Source organism: Sinocyclocheilus anshuiensis, unplaced genomic scaffold, assembly GCF_001515605.1.
Source record: "Sinocyclocheilus anshuiensis isolate Anshui unplaced genomic scaffold, SAMN03320099.WGS_v1.1 scaffold1325, whole genome shotgun sequence".
NCBI classification, from domain to species: Eukaryota; Metazoa; Chordata; class Actinopteri; order Cypriniformes; family Cyprinidae; genus Sinocyclocheilus; species Sinocyclocheilus anshuiensis.
The window spans coordinates 101,834-115,843 of NW_015552751.1; the positions used below are offsets into that span (position 1 = coordinate 101,834).

The 14,010-nt window shown below is 38.4% G+C and overlaps 1 protein-coding gene across 4 annotated transcripts in view; it reads right to left on the reverse strand.

Moving 5' to 3' along the window:
* Positions 1-14,010, reverse strand: part of LOC107667855 (guanine nucleotide-binding protein subunit alpha-11) — a 50,033-nt gene that overhangs the window by 26,291 nt on the left and 9,732 nt on the right. Inside the window, exons 1-2 of one of the 4 annotated variants that reach the window (XM_016459579.1) lie at positions 5,608-5,613; positions 3,223-3,224 (exon numbers count right to left, since the gene is read on the reverse strand). The exons of the other annotated variants lie outside the window; for them this stretch is intronic. The gene's annotated coding sequence lies outside the window, so the exon portion shown is untranslated. Of the gene's footprint in view, positions 1-3,222; positions 3,225-5,607; positions 5,614-14,010 lie in introns of those variants that run through there. 4 annotated transcript variants of the gene reach the window in all.

The window sequence follows — 14,010 nt, forward strand, 5'->3', positions numbered from 1 at the left end:
GGAAGAGGCCAACAATCACACGGCGAGCACCGCGTGGGTGGACAGAGCCGAGAAACTGTGTTGTTGCCATAGTGACAGGCCAAACCCCCACCCCACTACAAACCACCACGTCAATCCCTGAGCGTACGTATAAAACAAATGCATTTGTATCTTATCACCTCACTGCAGTCAAGCGAGGAGATGATGCTGGGAAGAGGAGAGATAGAAACAGAGAGATTTGGTCAAAAAACACTCCAAAACTAGGGTCAAACAGCAAATGCGTCTCTGTTTTATAAAGCATTTCCTGCTTTCAACAGAATGAAGCTATCTGAGCGCACAACAGGCTGCGCCCACTTCCCTGCGCTCCCTCCTCCATATGTTACACTGACCCTACGGTCAGCGCAGGTTTGAATAACTGCAGACACCCAGACCGTGAGGGGGAAGTGACACGGCTGCTCCTGGAAAGCATGCAAATCTAGCCAGTAGGCCATTTGCAGCGTGTTGTAACCGCAGTGAGCTGTTTGAGGTGAGTGCATCAGATAAACAGCAACCGCAGAATTTGCATGGCTGGTAGAGATTACCTTCTGAGGTTTACATGATTCAAAAAGGAAGTGCTTGGTTATTTTATTTGACTATGTGAAATCGAATAGCACCAGATGCAGTGAACTTTCTCCCAAAGGCCAACGAGTCTCACAGCTTGACTCATAAACGTAGGGCTGGGCGATATAGCTAAAAAAATTTATCAACGATATAATGTTTCATATCGTTCGGTATCAAATTACTGACATTTTTTATCATCTTTTTTAAAACAAAGAGCAATAGAAAAACTTTTAAATTTAACCACTGTATTTTTAAAATTAACCCAATTTATTGAGACAAACAACAAATATTTTTTGTTTTAACAGTCAAACACAAAATAAAAATTAAACAAATATCTAATTTCTAATGTTTTATATGCAGAGTAAATAGGTCTGAAGGAAACTTTTATGTTGTCTCCACGAAGCCACAAGATTGCTCAATGAGCAAAATAATGCAGCGCATTAAATTGCCAAAGCAAAGGAAATAACTGTCTATAAAAAGAAAAACGTGCATTATGTCTAAATTAACTCATATAAATCAAACATAATTTCGTAATGAACAAAACGGCATCATGTATTTATGCATTCCTTAATACAAAGAGCCGAATCGCCCATCACACACCTAAAAAATGCGCTGAATATGCATTCTGTGTGAATGGCTAGGTTTCGGTTTTAACCTAATCAAGATCTTCTACGCATTGAGCTACTATATTTCTCTAATATTTTGAATGAATAATGCAGCAACTGCGCGTCTTGTGGGCTAGACTTATAAAACATTAAAATGCAACAACGTCACTTACATCATCATCACCGCATCTCGCGCTCCACTAATGACGCTCCCAGACGCACACCTAACATTTGATTGTACTATTTTTGCATTCAAATGTAACTGTTTATTTTAAATTCGACTAATATTAATTTTTTTATTCACAATCTCCTCATCACAGGCAGGCACAGCACTCAATTCAGCATGTGTTTGTGTGTGCGGTCAGCGTCACTCATAGCACGTGCCTATATCGTGCGCTATATCGAACATTTTTTCTATCGTTATCGAAGAGGGTGTACCATCGATAAATATCGATACCGTTTTATCGCCCAGGCCTAAACGTGGATTAAAACAGGCTGCAATGGATCATATTCTGCAGAGATGTATGTCTTTTTAACAAAAAAAAAAAAATCCCATGGATCAAAACTGCAGAAATATGGGCTGCTGACATAGGCTAACATAGAACATAATAATAAACATTATTTCTTGAGCACCAAATCTGGATCCTTCTGAAGGATCATGTGACACTGAAGACTGGAGTAATGATACGGAAAATTCAGCCTTACCCTCACAGGAATAAATTCTATTTTAAAATATTCAAATAGAAAACAGTTATTTTAAATTGTAATAATATTTCACAAATTTTTAACGTATTTTTGATCAAATAAATGCAGCAATGGTAAGCCTAAGCGACTTGTTTTTAAACATGAATTCTATTTAATAATAGAATTAATATGTATGCATCAGTAATTGAGATTTATCTGCTCCACCTGCACAATGAGTTATCAGTTTTACCTATGTTTTACATATTTAAAGTATAAAGATTAAAAGCATTATCTACAAACTGGATGGCCATAAGCTGTTTTAGTTAATTCTAATACTACTATTAACCTACAGCGGGTTGCAACAATTACCTTTTTGGTTGCAAAAACTACACTTTTAATGTGTGGTATAGCACTAAATAATGCTAAATAAAGACGTAGTGTAACAGAGACCACAAGAGACGTATGCTATTTTACTGAAAGTAGAAACAAGACAATTTAAAACCCTCCAAAATTCAAACTTCAACATGCTTCTGACACTTGATTATGTGCTTCAAACTCATGAACAGAGAGACGACAAACTAACAAGTACAAACAATCATCTCTAGAATCACATGACCACTGTCAAACTCCATAAAACAAAAATCAAGGAGTGCAAAACAAAAGACAAATAATATCTGAAGAAAATGTTAGTGGTGGCTAAAACAAGGTGTTTTTGAGGATTGCTATATGGCTGAAAATGTTAAAGTCTAATTATTTCATAATTTACACAATTAACAAAATAACAGGTCTATCTGATGTGGATTTATTTCCAAATGTGAAGCTGCCATAAGAGCATGATTTCACAGACACACCCATCCTAACAACATAATGCATAGCCATATTTCTACAATGTGTGGCCTTTTCCAATCCCATAAATCAACAGAATTCGCAATAGAATTTCTAAAACTTTTCTCTCAAGAGGCCAAAATGTGTTGGTGAAACTTTGAAAAATTGGTGTAATCGCCCTTTAATGTATACGAGTACAGCTGCTCTTATGTCAGGCGGACATACTGTCCACAAAAACGTCTCGGCTGCTTTTTAAAAGGTTATTAATGGAACCAAAGACTCTATTTTACTGGCCTTAAAAAAATCCTAATTTTGGAGCTGTCTGTCATCTCTCAAAAGTATGCGGTTCCTCACAATAAGTATAATACTTCAGCTTCATTCATCGCACCAAAAGATAAACTGCAGTGCTTTACAACTATAGGACAGGAAGAGCTAAATAAACCTATCACTGCATCTAAACCAACAACATGCCTGTTAGATCCTGTACCCACTAAATTACTGAAAGAGTTGTTACCTGTAGCAGAAGAACCGCTTCTCAAAGCGCTATATAAATAAAGGTGACTTGACTTGACTTGACAATAGTTGCCTTATGATTCCTAGTTAAAGCTGCCGTCTGGATGGAATGTAATGTTAATGAATGGCTACTTGCAGACTGGTGGCGTCGCCTCCTGTTCCTTCTGTGATCTTTATGAGTGACAGAGGGGAATGCTGAAAACCAAGGACACTCCATGCCTCAATGCTACTACAGGAAAACAGGAAATGCTGCAGGGACAGAGCCAATAACAATTAAAGAAGTCTTTCCCTTCTATAAAGACGACGAACAGTAACTGACAAAAACAAAATGCTGAATCGACGCTTCATTCTTCAAGACGACAATGTGAAAGTATTATCAACAAGAGATGTGGTTAAAAAAATTAATGCCTGTCTGCACTAGATAAAACTTTTCTGGTGCTGGTTTAGCTGGACGGACCAGCAAAACGAAGATGTTTGGCTTACCTGTAAACATATCTAAACATCCTTAGAAGAGACTAATTTACTTAAGAATCAAAATTTTATAAGTCTTATTTTCAGAGAATTCTAACATAATTTAGTGATCTGTATGAAAAAAAAAAAAATCCAATGGGGTAAGAAAAATAAACAATTCAAAGGGAAAACAAGTTTATTTTTCCCACCCCGCTGGCAAATAGTTTCTGCATTTTGGTTGTTTTGCTTCTCAATTAAATGTATCTTGTTTAAAATGTCATATTTACTGGAAAACAAGACAACAATACTGAAGCAAAAGATATTTTCCATGCACCAACATTCGATCAGCATCTAAAACACAACATGCTAGTAAACAGCAGGATTTAGCAAAATTCAGAATTGCCGAATTGGCTCCTTTCAGTTCATAAGTGTAAATTTAAATTGAACTGCCCACAAAACAGGAAGTTGAATTAGAATGACAGGAAGAGGACTTTAGTGAACTGTAGAAATTCACAGAAACTGAACGGGTAATGCATTCTCAACTATGGAACACCAAAGCGAATTTATTAAATATGATGAAACTTCATATAAATATAAAATATAGAAACTAAAATTTTTATAGGTGAGACTTCAAACATCCATCCATCCATCAAACTTAAAAAAAAATGTTTTCAACACAAGATTTTATCAAGCCAACATTCAGTTACATAATTCCTTTGAATTTCAAATCATTTTAATTCTACATGCGTTCAAATTCAAATGAAAATTCTGCATCCTGTTTTCTACCTCAATTCAAAATCGAAATCAGAAATTGAACTAGAAAAGCCATTCTCAATTCAGCTCTGAATTAAGCACAGCCCTGGTAACCAGATGGTTGATAGGCCTTGCCATCAAACCTGCAGACGAACACCAAGTATCCTTCAAATTACACCAGCAATGAGCCAATGATTAACAAACATGTCAAGTTCAAACTCTGCATTTTACTGAAATGACTGGGATGTGAGCATGTACAGTATACAGTCGAGCATCTGCGATTAAGTGTCAGCGAACTATTAACTGAAAGCTTGCTACCAATGAGATGGCAAGGAGATTGCCTGTATTCCACATCTACTCTCCCACTCTCTCATCTTTTCATTCCCTTTAGTGGGCTTGCGTTTCTTTGGCCTACTTTAAGAGGAAATTGATCCGTTAAATGTGTCAAGGATAAGAAAAGGAAAAGGGTGTATGCATGCAACATGACTGACAGGAAAGGCCATTCGAGGTTTGCGGTGTATAATTAGATACACGGTCACCATACAGAGTCATATTTTTTGGCCACCCAATTTCTGTTTGTTGTATAATGCGGCTGAGCTTAAAGGAACACTCCACTATTTTTGAAAATAGGCTCATTTTCCAACTCCCCTAGAGTTAAACAATTGAGTTTTACCGTTTTCAAATCCATTCAGCCGATCTCCGGGTCTGGTGGTAGCACTTTTAGCTGTAGCTTAGCATAGATCATTGAATCTGATTAGACCGTTAGCATCTCGCTCAAAAATGACCAAAGAGTTTCTATATTTTTCCTATTTAAAACTTGACTCTTCTGTAGTTACATCAGGAACTAAGACCGACGGAAAATGAAAAGTTGCGATTTTCTAGGCCGATATGGCTAGGAACTATACTCTCATTCCGGCGTAATAATCAAGGAACTTTGCTGCAGTACCATGGGTGCAGCAGGCGCAATGATATTACTGAATGGATTCGAAAACGGTAAAACTCAACTGTTCAACAAACTCAACTCTAGGGGAGTTGGAAAATTCGAGCCTATTTTCAAAAATAGTGGAGTGTTCCTTTAAGCAGAAGAAAAATGATAAAAAGAAAGGGAGCAATAAAGAATGACATGCGTGTGCCATCCATCCCTGCAGGTCTCCGTGGTGTTGCTGGAGAATGGCACCTGTTCTATAAATACTGTCACAGGGGGAGCAGCGGACGAACTCAGGTCAGTCAAGAATTTCATCAGGGGTAACAGAGAATATGTCTATAAATACATGCATGTCAGTGAAAATGAGACTCTTTACATAGAAATCTCACTGTAAGGCAGGTTTGGGATGAAAATATTCGCAAATTTCTCTGAGCATCGTGAGGGCAAGGCACCATGGCCTGCATCGCTTCGCTCTCACTTAGCTCTCCTCCGAGACCACCTGGCCCTGTTTGGCTCTAGGCGCCGTGTGTGGCAGCATGTGCATTCTGACAACAGCGCTCTCTACAGGCCGGTTAGGATGGGGGCTGCTTATGTAAGAGTAACAGCAGGGACTCACAGCCAATTAAAATCCACCTCATTAAAGAGTAGATCACCTACCATTAGGGACACTTCAGGATTCCACTTGCCCGCTGTCATGCAAAACTCTGATATAGACCTTAAAGGACTGACAGTTGAGTGATTGGAGGCAGGATGAATATTAACAAAAATTCTAGGGCAAATTTTGTGAGGGTGCATTTGAGAACTTTTCCACAGGTGCACGAAAATGTCTCTGTATAAATGTGGATAGGGCTGAACGATTCTGGAAAATAATCTAATTGCGATTTTTTTTACCAATATTGCGACTGCGATTTAATATGCAATTATTTTTTAAAGCTCTTTATGTTCTGTATTATTCAACAAAGACAAGCTATAAATCATTGTATAGTATGACCAACACACTATTTGATAGATTAAACATAAATGTTCTTTTCTGTAGGCTAGGTTGCAACGGTCGCTTTGTCGCGTCCAGTGTAGAGCTGTTGCGTCCGGTTATAGACAGTGAGTGAAGCCGAGAGCAAGATATGCCTCGTCATATTTTCTGCATTTAGCTTTTGAATGACCAGCACCTGCCTGGGTCTGTGCGACTTCATCTATGGCTTTTCTCTTCCCTTTCACAAACCAATCCATCTCCCATTCTAAGTTACGTCCTTTGGCTGTTTACTGTTTTATTTCTTTTCTTTTTCTGCTGATGGCCGGCGCTCGACTTGAAGCAGCGCTGCTTAGACCGATGGGTGTGTGTCATCAAAGTACTGCGAGAGCTATAAGAGAGCGGACGTCTCCTTATGCTTTCTCTCGCCATACTTTGATGTCATACACCGATCGATCTTCAAGTCGAACACACCTCTTTACTCTCGCGTGTCACGTGACCGAGTGTAATCGCAGCCTCTGCGATTGAAAAATCGCGTTTTCTCATATTATCGCAAATGCAATTAATCGTTCAGCCCTAAATGTGGACCAAAAAAATTTCTGTCCACACCTACAGTTAGTCCATATGATAATACAAATGTTGGAATAATAATGCAAGGCAAGGAATTGCTGAAACTGTGCCAAAGCGTATGTCAATTGAAGTTCCTTTTTCCTGATGTCAAACAAACAAAATACTTCCTAACACTTATAAACATGTCATCAAACCTACAACAGCTGACCACAACAAAACAACCCGGCATCCACTATCATAGTCAAAAAGCTTTTTGTCAGACTCAAGCATTCTCAATATTTATAAACAACCATTACAAACCATGTTCATGATGTCACTGTTGTCCACAAATGTCAGCATTTTGAAAAACTTCAAAAACTTCAATTTCCAGTGTTTACATTGTGCACGGAGTGCTTTGTAGAGTCCAATTAAATTCCAGAATTTGAACTGACATAGTAAATAGGAAACAGAATTGAAATTTGAATTTAAACAAGGCAAATTACAATTAATTGTAATTTAATAAAATGTATTAATTCCAATAATGTAATTATTAACAATAATTCTAAAGTGTAATTCTTAACAAAAAAAAAAGGAAATTTGTTGTGTCAAGACAAACTTTAAATGTTGGCTCGACAGCCTTTTTTAAAAATAAAAAATAAAAACAATTTAAAAGGCCTGACGTAGTGCTGGGCGGTATGACCAAAAATTGATATCACGGTATTTTTCAAAATTATACCGGTTTCACGGTACATGACGGTATTTTTTTTTTTTCATGCATGACCAGGTGTTAAACCACATTTTCTACTGATTGAGAGAGGAAATACTGCAGTATATTGACTTAGAATGCCCTATTTTACAGTCATGATGAGTGAATATAGTCAAAAAATAGTGACTAAACACGACCCCCTTTAATACATGTTAACCAGGAGTCACTCTCATTTATAATCGCGACATCGTCTGATAAAATCAACATGCATCTACACTAAAGAGAGGCTATGCGGTTGTTTTGGCTATATTACTTTTTTGTGTCATGCAGCGCACTGCCTGTGTCTGAGTAACAAACTAAAAAAAAAAAGTGCATGTGATATTAACAGAAGAACTACGCTCATATTTATAATTCCAAACAATCAGTAAGCGACAGGTGCTAGGAAACGCTGTTTTGTACTCATTTATTGACGAGTCGGCTGCGGTGCGGCCAACTGAAAGCGCTGCTTCTCTGCCGCTCACTGCACAGAACAGACGCCGAGAGAGGTGACACTTCTCCGGGAAAGTCAGACCTCGCGTTCGCGGGACAGCACTGGCGAAATCTTCCAACTGAACCATAGCTAAGGTTTATCCAAAAAAGTCGCTAGGTTTGTCAGTCTGAATATTCCATGGAAAAAAGCCGCTAAAAGGGTCTGAAAGTTGCTAAATCTAGTGCTAAAGTCGTGCTCGTGTGTGTGAGACGCGGGAGCTGATGGCAGGGGGCGGTGGATATTTGTGGCGGTCAATGTGGATATTGTGGATGAGTTCTTCTGTGTCATCACGTTCTATTAGTTCTACACATACAGCTGTTCCCTCGCCACAGTGCAACAGTGAAAACAGACCCCTTTCAAACAGTGTCGCGTTCCGAACGTTGTTTAAGCGACATACACCGGTATTGCGGTATTTTAAAAAATTAATGTCATAAAAATAAACACCGGTATTCGGTATGAACCGGTATACCGCCCAGCACTAGCCTGACGTTTGAAGGTTTTAGAAACCTTATTGGCAGATTTGTGGACTGAGGTGGATAAACACCTAATATAGTAGGATAGTTGACTCAGAAATGGAAATTCTGTCATTTTACTCACCAAACAACACATTATTTTTCATTCTATTACAAAAAGAACGTTATACAAATTTGGAAAAACACGAGGGTGATTAAATGATGGTAGAATTTACATTTGGATTAACTGTTCTTTTCATTTTCTAAAATGCCTGTTGAATCTCTTGGAATTCAATACATTCCACTTCCTGTCATTTCAGTTCAAATGTGTGTTCTGGTCAATTCAAATTCACACTCATGAACTGAAAGGGAGCCAGTTGTTCAATTCTGAAATGTGATCAGCTCTGCTTAATGGGAGGCCAAAATGCAGAGAAAACTCTTGAAATATTGTATTCATGTGGACAGAGGGCTGAGACGGTCAAACAGATTAAATCAGCTGATAGAAACATCATAATGCCACAATGCATTTAGCTGCAGCATAAATGTGAATCTTGGAGATTTTTATTGAGTATCCTAGCTCCTGGTAGTGATAAGGAGAACAATCATCTCAATGACTGGCACTAACATCTAGCAAACATCCACTGCTCTCTAAGAAGAGAAAGCAGGCGGTTCTGTGATAAATTCGGTCTATCAGCTCTCCTAACATGGACAGTAGTGACAGGAAGCAAGCAACCCTCCAGCTCTAGAGGGGCCTGTCACAGCGGCTTGTCACAGAGGCACAGTCATGACTGCACTGCCTTATTTGATCATGACGGATGTCATAGCACATTCATATATCCTTTGTGCTCTACAACAGTGGGTCGCAATCAAACAAAAGCCCTGCGCATGCCGGCCAAGAGTTTCGTCACCTGCTAGGTGATAGTCCGAAGTACAAATCCTCTTGTTTGCTCTGGCCATGGAAACCACCGTAAAGCCTTGCTTGGGAGGGAATGGAAAAAGGGACGGCAACTGATCTGTGAACAGCTCAAGTGTTGCACTGAAAACAAGGTAGGGTTTAGTTTAAGGACTGCTCATGAAAAAAAAACAAGACAAATGTGTCCTATGAGCACTACAATTGAAAGTGAAAGTGTGTAGAAGCCAAGGCCCTTACTGAAACATGATGTGGCCATCAGAAGCGAAGTTTAATCTTCAGTAGGGCAGCCAGGAACAAAGCACCCCAAAACAACGGCTGCCAATGCTAGCATGCAGTCAACAATGCAAACTCACACCAAATCACCAGGCCATTTTTGGTGCATAAAAAGCTGAAATCAAATCGACTGGTTTTGTTGTTCACATTTATGTGTGACACTGGCCAACCTAACATTAAAGTAAAGTTTTACTGCAAAGACGTGGTGAAACTACATATTGTGCTTCACTCACATGCACGTAAACGCAGGAGAATGAAAAATTCACATTCTGCTGCAGACTAAAGTTTTAACTCTGACCTGAGAATCTGTATGACAGGAAGACTTGAGACAAATAGAGGATCTAAACATCACAGACTGACCTCTTGTCTAGTTTAGTGTACTTCATTGAACCAAGAAATTACAGGAAGGACTAAAGAGGCACTTCGTTAAAAGTGAACACAAGTTCAAGTTCAAGTTAATTTTATTTGTAGAGCACCTATACAACAGCCACCAGGCTGACCAAAGTGCTTTCCAGAAGAGCAACAATTTTACCACATACACAGAGAACAAACCAGACAAAAATTGAAAACCGCACGTTTAAAAATTACCATATCACAGTAGTCAATACACTAAGGAAAACAAATAAGTTTTTAGCAAGGACTTATAAACAGACAAAGAAGGGGCCATTCTAATCTCTAAAGGTAGGGTATTCCAGAGTCGTGGCCCTGCCACCGCAAATGCACGCTCCCCTCTACGCTTAAGCCTAACGTGAGGGACCACCAACAAGGCCTGGTCACAGGATCGTAGGCTTCTAGACGGAGTATAGAAGTAAAGAAGGTCAGATAGATAGACAGGAGCTTGGTTATGTAGGGATTTATATACAAAGAGGAGAATTTTAAAGTCTATTCTCTGACAAACCGGCAACCAGTGTAGAGATCTGAGAATTGGAGTGATGTGTTCATGTTTACGACACTTTAAAAGAAGTCTGGCCGCAGCATTTTGGACAAGCTGAAGATGCGCAATTTGAGATTTAGATATACCGCAATATAAAGAATTGCAGTAATCTAGATGAGACGTAACGAATGCATGAACAGCCATTTCTAGAGTTTTTGGAGTGAGAAAGTTTTTAATTTTAGACAGTAAATGATTCTCTGCGTGTGTGTGAAACAAAGCGACGGCAAGTCGTGTGCCTTCATAGAGTTTATGGGACATTAAATACAGGTGCGTTGCACATCCATTGAGATGAACTAAAAAACAACGCAGATCGCTTGGCGGAGAGTGAAACTCTGAAGCGCTCAGTCAGAGAGTGTTCGGCGAGTGAAAATATATCTGAGCTAAACTTATACTTAGCCTTCAACTCGCACACTGGCGAGTAAAATCTGAGAATTTATTAGCAATTGGCTAATATTAGACATCATTTAGTCGCCCAGAGTGAAGATTTAGTCACATATGCGAGTGATTTACTCGCAATGTAGAGGGTTGCACAGAGAAGAAAAATCCAAGAAAACTAAAAGGTACTGAAGAAAAATAAATGAGACAATATATAAATGACAGTAAATAAACAAAAAAAGCTAATAAATACAATAAAAATAAAATTGTATTCATTACATATATAAATAGCTTCAGTCTCTGTCTCAAACTTATATTCAGAGCGACTAAAGAATGTATAATGAGAATGTAAAGGATGCAAATCATTGTTACAAAAACTGTTCCCATTTTGAATTAATTCCTTATGATTTATTTACTAGTCTGTGACACCATATCCTATTTGATGCAGAGTAGTGTTATTATTAACTAAAAATAAAACTATAAAAAAATAGCATTTGTTAATTGAAATAAAGCTGAAATAAAACAAATATTAGATGAATAACTTTCAAAATTTAAAAGAAAATTAGAAATGTTGCCTTGGAAACTAACAGAATTAAAGTTTAATGTCTAAATCTAAAACAGAAGTAAAAATAAAGCTAAAGCTAAACAGAAATATTAAAAAAATAATAAAGACAAAAGCAATGAAATTACTAAAACTTTAAAGAAAATTAAGGTTTTATACATATATATATATATATATATATAAAATACTAAAATGACACTTTTGAGGTGTTGCATGCTTGATTGGGGATTGATGTTTAAAACAGTGGTCATTTAAAGTGCCCCTATTATGCCATTTTTAAGGTTGCTAATATTGTTTTATGAGTCTCCTAAAACAGGTTTACATGAATGTAAGGTCAAAAACACGTTAGTTTTTCAAGGTAATTAATTTTACCTAATTTCTAAATGATTCGTAAACGACTCGTGCGAAGCAGTTCAAAGAATCAGTCTCTCTAAACCCCTCCTTTCCGTGAGCCCTCACGCTGTGATTGGTGAACATAGACGCATTTATGTAAATCGGGGGAGCATTCCCTTTAAAAACAAACGTGATCCACTGTGTCTTCAGCGGCTCAGATGTCGGGAGTAAATGACGACTGCTATGTTCATTATTACGTCCAACAACAGAACACCTCAATCGCTTAGGAGTCATTCTTGTCTGCATCTGCTCCGGCGGTGAAACAATGGCGGACTGATGACAGCTCACTCAGGGCGGGTCTGAGGTAAGACACCAGTCCAGTCTGTGCTGAAACGCTACTGTCAATCAAACTATCGTGGGAGGGGCCTGTTTTTGTGACATCACACAGACCGGCTCAGTTTGAGAAAGGGGTAAAGTGGTTGTGTACACACACTGCCTACACACATTTCTGTTCAAACAACGATACAGCGTCTTCTCGACATGATGTTAACCACACAGAAATTTTACTACGTTTGTGGGCAGGCAAGTTGGCGACGTAGAACGTGGGCGGACATTATGCAAATGTGTTACTTCATGACATACAGCCGTAACAGAATAAAATTCGAATTCCTGACGACTCGTTTAGGCGATTGCGAGCAGACTCTTTTTTTGATAGACTTTATCTTTTTAGATAAACTTTATTTATCGTGCACTGTCGGCTTCACAACTTTGCAGATAGTTTATGTTCACATACAGCTACATGACACACTGCATGAAAGGTAATATTCGAAAAGGCATAATAGGGGCACTTTAACTCATCCTTATGAAATCTTCAAGGTTGAAGCCAGAATAGTGCTAGTACGTCACCAGAGACCCTTATACAACAGCTCACCTCAAACCATTAACTAGCAAGAACAATATGCAGCAGAGAGCAAGAACCTCTGCATCAGTTAAAGACCAGAATCACTTCTACAATACTGTCCATTCCAATATAGGATACTTAATTTTGGGGGGCAAATTCTAGCTTTAATCTGTTTTGACCAAGTACAGACAGCGACAATGCCTAGTGCGCCTGGCCCTTCCATAGCCTGATAAGTGCTTCAGGGCAGACCCGGGGCAACACAGACCTCATGGACAGTGGGAAAGGGTGGAGCAGCCAGCTCAGTGAAGCGAGCGACAAAATTAATGGCACTGGCAGGAAGCCATGGCCCTGTCAAACAAAGCCATCGAGAAGCTGGATAAAACAAACTCTTTACCGTTTCAATCACCCATATGATAGCAATACATACAATAATGAACAATCCATTAAATCCTTTACAACATACTTGTCAATTTATTAAAAGTTACATGGGTGAAAGCATCTCTGTGGTTCATAAAACACGCTGTAAACAGTATGATTATATCATCAGAAGAACATTTCCATAACTGGAAGCATGTATGAGATTACAACATGGTGAAGATCTCATACTTGGTTCCCAAATGACAGCAAGGTGCAGCATATTTTTGAATGCTTCTTGATTACATAATCTCTGAAATTTCTTAAATGAGCAATCATGCTTAAGTGAAACGGTTACACTACTAAGTAGTGCATATGCATAGATGTTTTGTTGCTACCAAACTTTTGAATGTGTAGAGCCAAAGACTTCTGAGGAGATCCGAGAAGCTAAACGACACAGACTAACCTCTTAATACACTAAATACAAACCTTAAAGATGCATGGATTGCAAGAAAAGTGGACTAGCATATTTTAACATTTCCAAATTCTTATCCAAATAACTTATTTATTAAAAACAGAAGTCCTTGATGGCATCATATCCTGTTTCCCATTTTCTTTGTGGGGCTAACTAACCTTTACAGTCAGTTACATCTCCAGAAGGCCAAAAACACACGATTATTTTGTTTTCAGAGGTCATACAGAAAATATGAGGCTTCTCTGTACATTTGAAATGATTTAATATCTCACATTGTGAATGAAATAACATATCCAGATTTCGGTTCAAAAGGTCACAGCTAGAGCCCGACCGATATGGGTTTTGGGGGGGGG